General features: G+C 40.9%; 1 protein-coding gene across 3 annotated transcripts in view; it reads left to right on the top strand.

Annotated features, from left to right (window-relative positions):
* The window catches only part of pde4d (phosphodiesterase 4D, cAMP-specific), a 260,681-nt gene that overhangs the window by 4,134 nt on the left and 241,966 nt on the right, over positions 1–14,581 (top strand). The window lies entirely within an intron of this gene.

Genomic DNA, 14,581 nt, shown 5'->3' with positions numbered 1-14,581 from the left:
ATTTGTCTGCCCGACCCCATCTTCCTCTCTGCCTTCCTCTCTCTCTTCCTCTCTCTCTCTCTCTGTAGTGTAGCCCAATAAACACTGACCTTCAGCACAGCTGGATGGTATCTAGAGAGCCACAACACAACTTAGTATTATTAAGCCACACTGTCATGGTCAGCAGTGAGGCAAATATAGCCTTTAATTGATGTCATGTACACCATCATAAGCGGGGACTAACGGAATCGATGACGAGGGCGATCTCTGCCTTTGCAGCAGCATCTGTGTGTGATGACTTTGTTACGTTACGCAGGAAGAATGACCTCCAAGGGACATGAGAGAAGAGAAGAAGAAGAGAGAAACAGCTGGGGCCTCGAGTTCACTTGTACTTCCCTTTCCCCTTGGTACAATAGAGGTCCTGTCATTGTGTTTGTCAGCGTTTTTTTTTTTTTTTTTTAAATAAAGAGCAACAGCTTACACAGCTTTTGCAGACGCACAGCTAGTGATGTGGGATCTGCCCCGGCCTGGATTGTGGAGGGAATAGGTGGGGGGGCTTGATAACATCTCCGGAGAGTAATGGTATGCGCTGGTCATCTTTTGGTCATCTCTCGCACGGCACATCCTGGTGCTTAATTTCGCGAATACAAAATACTTTGTTTCCCTGCGCTGCAGTGAAACTTTCCGTAAACAACTGTTGACATTTTCTATGTTTAGACTGGGTCAGGGCAGTGTTGCTCATAAAAACACAAGATGTAGACAGAAGATCAGATGTAGGCTCTGCCTCTGCAGAGTGGGGCAGTGTTGTCCTTGAAACCCAACTCCTTTGTTTGTCCAACACCACTATCAGAACAGGACTGTATCAGATACAATAGAGAAAAATGAACACCACTTTCAGTAGTTTGAGATTTGCTCAGGACAGTGAAATGAGTGCACTCAGCACTCTAACGACTGTTCCAGCCCCACCACAGCGTCTCCAACAGAGTCAAGCAACTGGATAGTGTTGCACTGTAACATATCAACTTGTCTCTCGCTGAGAAATGATTGCACTGCTTGGAGTAAGCACACACCGCAGAGTAATTGGAGTTAAGTGCCTTTGACAGCTCGTGTTTGTGCAAGGAAGGGATGAATAAACATAAGTGGTGGCACATGGATTATTTGATTTTTTTTTTTCCTGCAACAGGGCCAAACAGGACTTGCTCAGGCTCACTCCTGATATTTGCATTGAGCCTCTACCTTCCTCCCAATTGACAGGGTGCAGCGGATTCTTTCTTGCCAGTTGGCAAGAGTTAGATTAAAACAAGGGCATGTTGTCCAGTGTCCTATATTATTTATCAGGTCATGGCCCTGATAAGAATCCTGCTTGGTGTAGGACACTGTTGAATGGAATAAAGCCAGGTAGCTGACATTAGATCAGGCAGGCTTTGCTTGCACTGCCACACTCACATGTATAACACGTTACTCTCTGACACACAAATCCAATGCACCTTTTTCTAATAACATAGTTTTTTAAACTAACTGTGCTCTGCCCCCTCTTACACTCTGCCAAACTGACATGGCAACAGTTAAATCTTGTCGGGACAGTTCTTTTGTGTTTTTGCTGAGCTTTCCAATGTTGCTGCATTTAATCATGTTACCTCAAAAGAACTAGAACGTATAAAGTGTCCGTCCACATGAATACGCAAAGTGTTTGTAGCTGTTACAAGCTGCCACACTTGAAGGCGGGGTGAAAAGCCTGTTCTCATTGAAAGGATCATGAAGTGATAATTGTTTAAATATGGGGATAACACTGTGTTACATGGTGTGCAGCTGACTAATGGAATGTCATTGCTTGTTATTTTGAGTGTTACATACAGTCTCTTTCAAAATAAACGCACTTCGTCAGTACACCAACGCGAATTGACGTTTAACTAACACACGCAGTTACGTTTAGGCAACAAAAACACATGGTTAGTTTTAGGAAAAAAGAACAGGGTTTGGCTTTAGAATCTTATGGGATGCAAACACCACTCTCCCAGTGGAAGGTTGGTGTTTATTGAACCCATCCACCCGCCTCCTGTCCACCCCTCTTAGAGAATTTTTGTTCATGTCCCGCCACGTTTCCCCTGATGTCGCTGAGCGCCATTGAACGATAACGGCAACAGGCTGCATATCGTCTGATGCCGCAAGTCCAAGCGCCAGATTTCAACAACTTTGGATTGAGAGTGGTTTGGGATAATGATTAAAATAATTTTCCATCCTAAAAATTTACATTTACATTTGTTTTAATAAACATGTTTTATTAAGTTGACAACTTATTTTAAGAATTTGGTCAAAATAAAAAAAACATTTTTGACATTTCAAGCAAGATGGAATTAAAATAAATAAGTTGCAGTATATTAAATGAAACAGTTTCACCATTAAATATCAACACAACTTCTGGATAAATATGAATATGGTTCAACTTAATTAGGTTTTTTCAGGTCAAAGCAAATTATGTTGGCTGTAGTAAATTAATTGAGTTTGTCATATTATAAAAGACTCATGGGATTTACTCAATTATGTCAGAGTTGGAACTACTTATAAAGATGCATGCAAATTGTTACCTTAATTTTTTTTTTTAAGTTGAACCAGTGGTTTATTTTTTTAGGGTGTACATTTTCCTCACGTCATATTCCTCTCATCATCAGACAAATGTTTTAGCTTAAAATCCATAGGTTAGTGTGACAGCTTGCTTTATCTTTTACACCAGTGGTTCCCAACTGGTGGGTTGTGATCCAAAAGTGGGTCGTGGCTCCATTCTGAATGGACGGCAAGTGATTAAAAACAAACAAACAAAAAACCACACACACAAACACACACACTCTATGTTGAAGTGTTGTTTCCTGCTTTAGAGACAGAACCCTAACCCTAACCCAAAGTAGAAATCTGGAAGCCGTGCCTGGACCAGTTGGGAACCACTGTTTTACACCATCATATATCATCTAAACTTAAGAGCTTTTCGGTTTATGTTGCTCCACTTGCTGCCAAATTTATGTTTCTATGTGCAGATAGTCATCTTAGTTACACTATAATACTTCATAAGAGGATGCATATGAGGTGGATTTATGGATTTAGATAGTATATTACCTGTAATGTTTGGAGGTTGGTGCGATTCCACATTATATGTGGCTCTGTATCAAATGTGCTTTTTGAAATTTGTTGCTCAGAGTGCTGTGTGAGTGATGACGCCAAAGCCTATATTGACTCTGTCTGTAGTCTGTATTCTAGTTTCATGTCATACATTCACAAAATTGGCTGACTGAAATAGTGAAGTGTAGATTAGGCGTATATATCAAAATGTTTTGCACACAGTCGTTCATGAATGCGATACCATCTACACCACATAATCTGATTGCTGCAACACTACAGTCCCAGCAATAGCTCATCATCACTTACAGATATCTAAATGTCTCATCCTCCTCATTATCCCATTTATCTGTTATCCATCCATACATGGATGTGAGATGGGACCTTGCTGCGAACAGATGCACAAAATGTTCCTTTGAAATGAGTTTGCCCTCTTCCTGCTCTCATTTGTCTGCTGGTTCAAACTAGATAAATGCTCTCTGTAGTAACACGTCACTCTCTATTCTGCTCTCTCACTCCTACTGTCTGTTCCTCTCACAACAGTGGGTGGAAGAGTGTTCGCTGGAGTCTCAGGGTCTAATTCCATGTGACCATCTAAGGATGTTGGCTAACAAGCCTCAGGCAGACCTAAATTAATCGCATATCTCATTACATGTTGATCTGTGGCGTAGAGATGTGTTTGCGCTCGGCCCTGTCTCGTAACTCAGTCAAACAAATAATCAAGTTATACAGTAGCAGGGTTTAAAACAATGAAGCGAATGTAATTTAATGGATACAGTGGATGTCTTTATTTTCACTGAATGCATATACACTACGAGCTGTTTGCACTGCTACATACTAAGGTCATCTCTCATGGAGTTAGTGGAGTTTTGACTGTTTAGTGCATTACAGCATTGTCTTGCCGACAAGACCAAGTGTGAGATAAAGGCTTTCTTCAGTTTGTATATCAATTCCATGGTTTAAAAAGCTAAGGGGAATCAAGAAAATCTGCTCTGTCATTTTACTTTGAATCATCAAGAAGACACTGATTATCCTGCTCAGCCCTAATTAATGGGAAATGTTTTCCCTGGATGAACAAGCTGGGTAAGCATATCTGCTGGAAAATATTTGGTTTTATGGTTGTCTCTTATTACGTAGACAAGATGCCAATATCTCTCTGCAGTGTGATGCCGCTTCAAACCAGCAAATGTGATCATTGCAGGGGTTCACTGGAGAAATCAGCCCTGCCCTCCTTGTATCTCTGCCACCGGAAATGTTTTTATAAAAACAAGATTACAGATATGTAATCAGCTTGCTGGCTCCCCTCACATAATCCGAGGCCAAACTAAGCCTCAGAGCATGGGCTTTATGTAACATGACAAGAAAGCTGAAACAACATATCACCTCTGAGCGGCTGAGTTTTGACAGTCCTTTCTTTAGCTGATTGGTTTGTCTGTTTTGCTTACCTCAACCCAGTGTAACAGTCACACAACCTGCCCAGGGGAGGGAGCTCCTCCGCTGGCAAAAACATTCACTGCACGCACCATCATGGCTGTGAGTCATATGTTTCAGGACAGCTCAGCTGATTTTAATTGCCCTATGTGCATTTGTGCTAGAATACAGATCCGTTGAACAAAATTTCCATAGGAATTTGATATGATCCCCAGTCTGATGCAAAATGTCATGTAGCTGAGGTTTTGTTTTTCATATGTGAAAGTGGATGTTACAAAAACTCAGGGCTGGAGGGCAGACTTTGAACGTAGCATTGTTATCATTTGGAAAAAAAATACTAATAATATTCTGCCCACTGTGAAGGACAAAAAAAGGACACAAGTATCAATAAATGAATAAATGTATTAAAAAAATACAGCAATTAATAAATGACAAATGGAAATAAATAAATGTAAAAATAAATGCAAGAAAAAATAAATAGATCTGAGTTAAATAAATATATAATCAAATAAATAAATAAATGTAAAAATAAATACAGGAGTTAATAAATAAATTTATATTAAATACAGGAATAAATTAATAAATAAATTAATAAATAAATATTGAAATAAATGCTTTAAAAAAAACAATAGTTGATCATTAAACAGGACATAAATAAATAAAAATCACAATTTATTTCTTCAGTTGTACAGCTACATTTATTTATTTCAGTGTCTATATGTTAATGAGGCAGTAGGGCCTAACCTCTGCATTCATTTATTATCTATTTACTTATTTCAGCATTTATTTATTAATACTTATATCATTTTTCATCCTCCACAGCCATAACTATGCGTGTGGGTGCACAACAACGAGCTAAACACATACCTCCGATGAAGTATGAAGACAGTCCTTGAAGTCTTTACTAGACGAGAGAAACCCAAGATATTCTTGACTGTAGGTGTGCACATAGCTAACATTAGCAAGCCAACTAAGAACGTAACATTAGCTAATTAGACAACTTTGTGAGCAGGAGATGTGCTGATTGGTGAAAGATAACTGGCTAACATTAACCATAGCTACAACCCCTGTGCCAAGCACACAGACCAGTCTACCCACAGATGATGATAAAAACCCTAAATTAAACACTCAGTAAGCCAACATCCACAATGTTGAAGTTTCTAAGGTGAGTGAGTGTTTAGTATAATTTGGCTCCCAGCAAAAACCACCTGAACATTTAAAACTACACGAAACCTAACCAGAAGTCTCAGCTGGTTGCAGTCTACAGTCCTCACCACTAGATGCCACTAAAGCCCACTTAAATCTTGCACACTGAACCTTTAAAATGGAGAAGATGGCGTTATATGGATGTGGTTATGTAGCATTTTGTAAAAAGTCTGGCTGCCTTATGATACTGTGTGTGCATTCACATGGAAGAAATTCTCCCTTTCAAAATGCTGTGGGTGAGAAAAGGTGTTACAGCGACAGAGCAGACACATTCACAAGAGCTGGAGCTATTGTGCCAAGGGAAAAATCGTGTCATGCCTTGGGTGAAATGTTCTAATGTGCTTGGATGCAGTGTCAGGGTTTTTCTCGTGTGTGTGTGTGTGTGTGTGTGTGTGTGTGTGTGTGTGTGGGGCAACCCTCTGATAGCAGGACCGTGTGCTGTGAGCTTCACAATAGGCAACAATACACTGGAAAGCAAATCAAAAACTTTGGCCCGGATTGTTTTATGATGACGCTGCAGTGCAATCATAACATTTTCCAGGCGGACTTACAGTATATGATACAAATAAGACTGCTTCTCATCATGTTTGAAAGTATGCCAGCCCCCAACATAAATTCAGCTGGCTTTGCATCTGCCTTTAGTTTATTTTTTCCAATGTTAACGTATGGAAAAGGACTGGCAAGGCATCCAGTATTAATTACGCTGCCAGTCATTCGCCTACTAGCCGGGGTCAGTAACGGGGCAAAAACCACTAGCACTGGGTTTGCAACCTTGGCACTGAAGCGGCATTGCTGTGTTCGGTCAGTCGTCAGTGTCCAATATTGAATCACATCTGATGAGGGAGATGCAGGCCGAGATTCGCCTCACCAGTGCGTGCCTGCTGTTTTCTGCTGGGCTGTACAGATAGGAGTGAGTCATCCCCGGCTCTGCAGGGCCTACCTCTGCCTTGGGTCAGTGATGTCATTAGGCTGTAGTGGGCCGTGTGTGAGAGATGGGATAGTCGACAATGTCTCGTTTGTGAAAGTGGGATGGAAAAAGAGCCTCTCTTCTCTCTTAAAATTGTGTGGTTTTATTTCAGCATAACTAACTGATGTGTGCACAGTGTAGTGGCAGCTACCTTATAAACGATGTGTGGTGTCAATTTAGATTGTTACTCTTGATTTAAAAAGACAACACATTCTGTAGCATGTTTTCTTTGTGCATAAAAGGGGACAGAAAAGGTATCAGGAGGTAAAACTTGGTGTGAGACATGCAGGCAGCAGCTCTCTGGGGACCTCTGCTGGCAGAGCTGCACACTTTTCATGCTGTATACCTCAAATCTAAATTTAGATGGTAATAATTATATTTTTATAACAGTATTTTTGCAGAATGTCCAACCTCATTTTTCTGTTTATGCACACACACACACACACACACACACACACACACACACACACACACACACACACACACACCAATGTGGCTTGCGGCAGCTACTGGCTGTGACACTGTAGTATTTCGCTCGACACAACCCTTTCTTTAGTGTAACTAGTCCACAGTGAGCTGTAAACTCGTGCTGATATAAAAGCTTTCTTCATTATCCGTCAGCAGTAAGAAGAAAGTGGTGATACAGTTTTAAAGGCCTCAGGTAACACTGTAAGCCTCTAATCTGACTGTAAAATAAGATACAGAGAAAAAGAGAGTTAATTATCAGCTTGTTTTGATCTGATAGTATATCCTCGTGACAGTATGCTGGACTGAAACCAGCCTTGCATTGAGGCAGCATAGATTGATTTTTTGGGGGCGCCACTCGGGAAGTTGTTGGCGAATGTGTTTGTGTCCACCTGCCAAACACTGCTAAATGATCCACTATTATCACCAGCTCGTCGCTAAATTTGTCTGTTTGCCGTTTGATGTCGTGGAGGTGTGTGCAGTTGGTTTATCTAAGCAGAAACAGCTGCCTGCTGTGGCTGGAGGTTTATCACAAAGAGTCAACCAAACAGTAAAGTTGGAGACTGAAATAACCACATCATTTAGAGTAAAAATGACATTATACGTTTACCACCAGACATTTTTGACACACCTTAAAATGAACATGAACTTTAACACTTACTCAGAGCAATGTGACATCTTCGTTAAGCATGATATTTTAAAGGGGGTTCTCCAGTGATTTAGTGCTGCACTTCCATTAAGTTGAGGGAGGCAGGGTAAAAAAAAACCCCCAATTAAAATCAAGGTGGAGGAATGTCTATCCTGAATGTCTGAGATATCCTGACTGTTAGTACCTGGTTGCGGTCAAGCTCCAAAAAGGCCATACACTTAATTCAGCTTGGAAGTGTCTTTAGACCCTGCCTGCCTGGTAAACATTCCTGTTGGTCAAACCCAGACTGTAGAAAGCTCCCTTCAGGGTCACGGAAGTTATTGTACACTGTTTACACAGATGAGTACTATTCCCCATGATGAGTAAACTGAACTTCATGTAAGGTTCCCATGGATCCTTAAAAAGTCTTTAAAGGCATTGAATTAATTATGATTAAAATAAAGGCCTTAATTGGTATAAAAATGTCGTAAATTAGTCTTTTTAAAGGTCTGAAAAACAGTAATTAAAAAAAATAAGTCTTTAAAATGCTAAGATGTGGGAACTAGAATTTTTTTAAAAAAAACTTTTTTTTTTTAGAACATTTTTTAAACTAGTGTTTTTTTCTGGCGTTGCATTGGTTACATCTAGAATGAAAAAAGACCAAATACTTTTTGCATTGACGTCACACTGATCAGGATAGCACTGATATTTTGTTTTCCACCAAAAGTGGGTCACGGCTCCATTCTGAATGAACTGCAAGTGATTCGCTAACATGTCAAGTTTGTAAAAAAACACACTTAATTTTTAAGTACAGTGAATTTCCAGCACAGAGGTTTTAATTTGAAGTGCTGTTTCCTGCTGTAGAGTGAGTGACTAAGGGACAGCTACTTGACAGAGACAGAAAACTAGCTTGACGACATGGCCAAACACAAGAATGACGCTGAATATATTAAACTATGTCACCTTGAACTAATGACTAAGCAAAAATCTGGACCCTGTGGCTAGACCAGTTGGGAACCACTGCACTGGATAATATGGAGAAGTAAATTCAGTGAAAACTGGCTATTTTACCAAGATTTCGTGGCATGGCTTAAACCGGCACAAGGCAGTGTCTACAGGACACTGTGTTTTTCAAACTCAACAAAATGGGAAGGCAGTTGAATCCCACATACAGAGTGAGAAACAAGAAAATGCCAAAAAAAAAAAAAAAAATCTAACAAAAGTCAGGTGTTTCCCACGTCTGTTCAACCCTTGTCTCCACCACGAGACAACATGTAACATGATTTATGTTACAATGAACACTTGAGCACTTGGGACTTTTTTTTTTTTTTTTACTTCAATTTTGGTTATTGTAAAAATATTCTTAAATTTAATTACAAGTGGCATTAAAAAGGGCCTTGAGCTGTAGGAACTCTGTCACATGTAAAATACTGAAGGTGTGAAGGTAGAGCAACCTTGAACGGAGCGATTTAATGAAAAATGTTATTACTTTATTAACTGTCATAGATTAATTTTAGGATGAAGTGGCATCAATTTAAAATATGAACGCTTAAAGGGCTTGATGACCTCCTAATGTCAGAAATTACCCCGTCCTGAGCGTGTTTGTCTTTGTCGCTGGAGGAGGTGACAGCAGGGGTAGCATTTGGTAGTGAATCCAGGGCCAGAATGTCCCTAACTAAGCAACAACTAATTTGATAATCAATGAGTTGGTTTGAGTAATTTTTTTAAGAGAAAAAAGGGAGAAATTGCCTGATTCTTGCTCCTTAAATGCAGATATTTGCTGGTTTCTTTAATTCTCTATAACAGTGAACTGAATATCTTTCGGTTGTGGACACAACAGGACATTTGAGGGAATCATTCTGGGCTTTGAGCAACATATTGACATTTTGCACCATTTTCTGACATTGTATAGACCAAACAACTAAATTACTGACAGTGAAAATAGTCATTAGTTGCAGCCCAACAAATCAGATGATATGAAATGTGTATACTGAAGACTTTACTCAAACATTCCAGTGAGGGGAAAAAAAAAGAAAAGTGGAAAATATCCCCTCAGTGATCACACCGGGCATTAACCTGGGTAAATGGCATCTCAGTTAGTGGAGATAGAAAGCTTTTCAGTGTTACAGCTCCCATCAGACTGATGACCCAGACATATTTTTACATAAAATCCTGCCAGGTGCAGCTTCACAACATTTCCTGCAGCGCTCAGCACAGGGTACGGGGTAAACTGAATGAGCAATAGGCCCACATGCAGATGAATTTACCTGATCAGAACAATCCTTTTTGTTTTATTTGTTGTTGTTTTTGTGCCACACCTGTAGCCTTCCTCATTTAATTGTGTTTTCAAATTGTTAGCACCACAAAAAGGATGTTAGTTATTCACAACCAGTGCTCAGCAGCTCTGAGCGGTGCAAAATTAGTATATTCTATATAGGTTTTTCATCTTGTGGTAAAAACGTCAGCAAGGTAGTTCCTCTTTTAAGTGATAAGTGATCCAACGCTTTGTCTGAAGAACCTGGAATAGAAATAATTTCAATCACACAGTTGAATATCAAACTGTTTTGGAAAATACTCCCACATCTGATGACCCCAATTTCACAGCACAAAAAGCATAACAATAAAACGCGTGACTCATACTTGGGTCTGCCAGACAATAGGTGGGAATATAAGACAATTATTTTCAAGGAGCTTGAGGTCTGAGAGCTAATTTACATTTCAAGTAAATGTTATTGTATCTCCATGCCTGGTCCACTTGCTGTGAAATTGTTTCAAGCTGCTACAAAGGGCTCATCACTGTCAACAAAGTGCCACGGGAATGAATGGAAAAGGAAATTGAGCTGTTTTGCGCAGATATGGCTTTATAACGGCCACTTTCAATTTATCCATACTTGAGGGTGAGCTCCTACACACACTGCATATGATCTAGTGTAGGGGTTTGAAGTATAGAATAAGGACTGATCATAATCCCCCCTGAAATAGAGTCTGCCCGAGTGACGGCACACATCTATCATTTTCAGCTCGTTTCAGGTGTGTGTGCATGTATGTTGGCATGCCTTTGAGTTTCAGTGTGTGTGTGAGTGTGATTGTATTAAAGAAGGTGACAGCCCCCCCAGTGGTTTGATCGTAGCTGATTTATGTGATGTACGGATTGAAGGATTGCGGTAGCAGTTAATGGTAGTCCTCCGTGTAAAGGACAGGACAAGGTCAGACAAAGACAGACCGTGACTACTGAGGATCTGCTCCTTGTATAGGAAGTCTCCCTGATCACATATAAAGTTGAGACTCATCTTTATTATTTGTGCTATCATGTCTTGTAAGTGCAGCACCACTTGGAGGAGCCACTGCTATGTTTCGGCCCAGGCAGTGGCTGCTGCTGCTGCTCCACACTGAGAACTGAGGCTTACTTTCTATTCATTTATTCCTGCCTACAAGAGCCCATCTTCCATTAAAAGTGGTTCAGCACTGATCTTAAAGCTGCAATCAGTGACCAAAACACAATTACTAAATCAATAGGATAATAATTTGCTCTGCCATCTTTAGAAGTGAAAGGAACTCCACGAGACGGGAAAATCCACTTCAGTCAATGGCTGCGAAATGAGACTGATTGGATGGTACACGGGGAGGTTTAGTGAGCATCAAACAAGTGTCACTCTAACAGCACTGTGATGTACCGCAAAATGGGTTGTAATTTATTTTAATTTGAAGACGGAGCCTTGCAACGGCTTTGACTGATTTGTTTATTGATTGCTTCATTTTAGTATTTACCATCTAAGCATGGGTGTTACTTTATAATCTTCCTGTGGCTTCTCTCCACAATATTAGCTTGGCAAATTTAGCAAAAGGCGTTCTTGATTAATATGGTCTGTGCAGAACTTGCCGACAAAGAAGATGAAAGTGACTGGCTATTTCGACAAAGCCACGGCGCCTGCTCATCTCAGCTGATTGAATGGCTACAATAAAAGGCTGAGATACTTTTGAGCGATTATTCAATAAGCAGCTGCGGGAGCTCAACAAGAAAAAGGAGACGTTTCACACAGTAGCTGAAATTTAGAGCACATTAGACAGCCCTGACCTTCTACTGCTGGGTGAGGAGAAACCATAGCTCAGCTCAATTTTAGCTCACTCCCCTAATGTGATCACACAGGATAAACTCTCATCGCTCTCCTAAAGATGGCAGGAAGTTAATTGAAAAAGCCAACAGAGGATGTATCAAAGGGACAGGGGAAGAAATAGCAACTGCACAGGGCAGTTTTCATATCTGGATCTCTCTGGTGGGGGATCTCTAGGTCTAATCGCACCTCACCTAACTAATGCTTGAGCCCAGACAGCAATCAGCCCCCTGTGGTTGCACTGTAGGCACACACCCTGCCACACTGATGCATCACACATACCAAGAATCACAAATAAGACTCTGCCTGCAAAAGAAAATAAAACAAAAAAAAAGACAAGCTTGGTTTGTTTTAGTGCACACTGGTGTTGCTGACTGGCAGGTCTTGCAAGCACCAGTGAGACCAGTAAATTGCCACTGAAGTGTTGCTGTGTCTGAAAGAGGGGAGCGCCACGTGACTGGTTATTGAGTCTAAAAACGTATTTGTGTCGGGGAGAGTGCACACGTGCATGAACAGTCCTTCCAGCCCAGTTCGGATCACTGTGGTGGAGGAGATTTAGAAAGATTTGTCTGCAGTTTTAATTGAGAATTTGCATGAAAATACTTTTATCCTCTTAGCGCATCTCTCAGGAGCATGTATAACAAGGTAAATAATACAGGCTGACTGAGATCAAGAGTGTGATGTCTTTTTACTCATCTACTTCTCCCTCTGCGTTCTTTGTATCTGCGCCATGTCTCCTGCTGATTCAGTTCTTGCTAAATTAGCCTTGTGCTCTCAAGGCTGAAACCCACATTATTTTTGAGAATCATATTTGGGCTCTGGGCCCACCCTGAAGAGACAGCGGGAGATGGAAAGAGGGAGAGTTTATTTCAGTCATTTTAACAGCTCCTTCAAGCCACGTTAGACCTTTAGCTGACTTAGAGCCACTGGGAATATTCCGCAAAGTCGATCATGGTGACACTGTGAATTTTTATAAGTGGCCATTAATGACACGAGAGTGTGCAGTGAGACACAGAGTTCTTGACAGTTGCAAAATGTCAACTGCATCGCCACGTTAAGGAGAGCTCATATCACACTGTCTGTTAATTAGAGTTTGTTTTTTTCCGTGCTCTACACACGACCAGAGAAGCTGTTTACAGTTCCAAAACTGCAGTCTGGATAAATTGAAAATAATTGACTGGGTTTTTCTGACAGGCGCCAATACAATAGAGGTGCAACCGTGTAGGATGTGTCAAGTACAACATAGCCAGCAAGGCTTTGCAGACAGCTTAATCATGAGGACTTACGTCATTGTAACACTTAATGAGTGTGGAGGGATGGTAAAAAATATGAGTTGCCAAGAAATGTTTAGACTGAAAAAGGGATTTTGGTGGCTACACTGCGAGACAAATCAGTGCCTGCAACTGTGGTTAAGCTTAATGGTTTGTAGCAGTTAACACTTGCAGAGATAGCTGATATATGAGCACAGGTCAAGGCTGTGGTTGGCCCTGAGGTTATCTTGTGGTCTTGGGTGCAGACTACACTCCACTGCTGTACTAAATCCCACCGAAATTCACTTACAATTTCAAATTTTTCTGCGCGATCATTTGGTGCACCCCTCACTTCGAATGACACTGTTCTCACAAGCCCAAATTAAAAAAAAACCTGAAGGTGTAAATACTTGAAATGCAAACATGATTGGTGTGAAAGAAAAAAACGATACTGTAAATTGTCCCTGCTGGATGCCACGTTGATAAACAGCGGGAAGGAGAGTATGCTAAGTAAGAACCTGACAGCAAGGAATGCAGGCGCTATCTATTCTGCCAGTGTGTGTATGATATGTATGTGTGTGCTCATGCTGGGTGCAGTGCATATATTCTGGCCCCTATACATATGCACATGGTGCTTTTTTATTGCTGTTTATTTATCCCAAAGGCAACATCGTGCAAAGCCTGTGCACCATGACCAATCCGTCTCCTCTCTTCTCCTCTCCTCCTCTCTGAGCTCAATCGATGGAGACTGTCCGGCCAGCTCCGTCTGTTTTTCTGTCCGCTCTAATTACCTGGCTGTCCTGTCACTCCACATCTATTTAGTGGAGATGTGCCAGAGCTGAAGGACCAGAGTGGAGGATAATGTGTCGCCCGTTTGGCGGACCTCTCATTCAGAGTACGTCCAGTGTCGCCGATGAGCCCTGGTAGACAGGGGTAAAGTGGAGTTGGTGTTGTTTCTTAGCTCATGGACCATGTAAATGAAGGCTTGTGTGGAAAACAGCAAGTGGCATGCAGGCATATGGGATGCTTTTGTAACAGGCAGATGAAAAATGAATTGTAAGCCTCTGTATCACTAATGTGGAGCACAAACAACCATAGAAGAGTCACTGTTGCAGGGGAAATACATTATTCAGGGCCTGCATACATGCGTTCCACACAAAACATAACACACAGAGGGGACACAGTGGGAGTTGTTATAAAAAAGTCAAATAAGGGGTTCTGAATTGTCTTCTTACTTTGTTGATACTTCTGGCTGGTTGGTAACAACGGGACGGACGTGACAGGAATGCCTAAACACAAATAGCCTGCCTATATATGCTCCAATCAAACCACGCCTGAGTTCGATTATTTGCATCTTTGAAGTTTGACAGGATTTTCCGCATGTGTCTCAACACTTGACACGCTATGAACAGATGTGGACATCCAGTTCAGCACA

The sequence above is a fragment of the Epinephelus fuscoguttatus genome, linkage group LG6, assembly GCF_011397635.1.
Source record: "Epinephelus fuscoguttatus linkage group LG6, E.fuscoguttatus.final_Chr_v1".
NCBI lineage: Eukaryota > Metazoa > Chordata > Actinopteri > Perciformes > Serranidae > Epinephelus > Epinephelus fuscoguttatus.
The sequence above is the reverse complement of the archived record's forward strand: the minus strand, read 5'-3'. Positions and strand labels throughout refer to the sequence as shown.